This window comes from Microtus ochrogaster, linkage group LG5, assembly GCF_000317375.1.
Source record: "Microtus ochrogaster isolate Prairie Vole_2 linkage group LG5, MicOch1.0, whole genome shotgun sequence".
NCBI lineage: Eukaryota > Metazoa > Chordata > Mammalia > Rodentia > Cricetidae > Microtus > Microtus ochrogaster.
The window spans coordinates 38855550-38857029 of record NC_022031.1 but is presented as its reverse complement, the minus strand read 5'-3'; positions in this window follow the sequence as shown (position 1 = coordinate 38857029).

The window sequence follows — 1480 nt, the reverse complement described above, 5'->3', positions numbered from 1 at the left end:
CCCCTGCGTGTCGCCCAGGGACCTCCCAGTCCCCAAACCACCCGGTGAGAGCCCCGGGGGGGGGGGGGCTTAGCACCGGGGCCTCTAGGCCACCGAGGTTCCCGGGAGTCCCCACGCTGTAAAGGCCTTCCTCTGCTTTCCCCAAGTCCATAGGGCTGCTTCCATCTCTCTCATGCCAAGGACCCCTGGGCCTGTTTTCTCCCAGGCCGGCTAGATACCCCGCTTTTCTTAGGGTGCATTTGCTCAATCAAATTTCCCCAGACGCGCCAGTCTCCAGGAAGCTGTCAGGAATCCCCAAACATTGGGTATCCATTTATCTATTTCTAGGTAGGGAAAACTCTACCCATCTCCTAAGTGCTGAGGACCGCTTCCTCGGGCAGCTGGAAGACAGGCCCCCATGGTACCAAAGGACTCCGTTCTTTATGAAGGACTGCAGTCTTTATGAAGTCCGCTAGTCTTCCTCTTCCTGAGGACTCAACTCACTCTCCCCTCTGTTTCTGTCTCCCTGGCCGTACTTATGCCTCTTGGATCCACCAGCCATCTGTTCCAGGGCCTTGTCCCTTTTGTCTCGTTGAGCCACACTTCAGGGAGCTTATAGATTGGCTAAGCCCAACAGGCCCCAGCAATGAAAGGTCACTAGACCCCACCTTGGTTCCCACCCCATTCCTAAGATTCCTAACAAGAAAGTTCTTCCAGGTACCTCACATCTGGCTGGAGTGCTGACCCCATCTGGAGGAACAGCTTGTGAGGGATGACATCATTGCTGAGGGGACTGCTATGGGACCTTGGGGAGTTCTCAAATTGTCGTAGGGGACACGCACATAAACACATCCTCCCCGGTGCTGACAGCCAGCTTCTCTCCCCCTTGAAGCCGCTTCTCCAGAATTCACTGTGCCAAGAAGCTAAAAGCTCCCCAGCAGAGAGGGAGTGAATGCAGGCTGAGGAGCCACACTCTTTCTCTGAGATGAAGGCGACACCTAGTGGCTTGGGTAGAAATTAAGGACCGAGCCATTTTATTCAAAGGCAGCGCGAAGGAAGCTAATTGTTTCCGCCCTTACCTCTGAGGGACGTACAGCTGAAAACCCTTGTCCACAGAATGAACACCAACGTGATAGGCCAGCCCTGGTGGCAAGAGAACTCTTGTTCCAGGCTGCCAGCACCGTTGGCGTAAAGGAATTATGTTCTATCTGAACAAGAAAAGACGTGACTCTCAGGCCTGTCATCTCAGGACTGGGAGGACTGAGGAGCATGACCATGAATTTGAGTAGCCTGGGCTACACAGTGCATTCAGAGACAGCCAGAGCAAAAACATGACTCAAAGAAAATGGCTCTTAACTCTCTTATTTGTGTTTTATTTACTTACTTGTAAAGAAAGACGGTAGAGGGCTGGAGGGATGGCCCAGAGGTTAAGAGCACTGACTGCTCTTCCAGAGGTCCTGAGTTCAATTCCCAGCAACCACATGGTGGCTCACAGCCATCT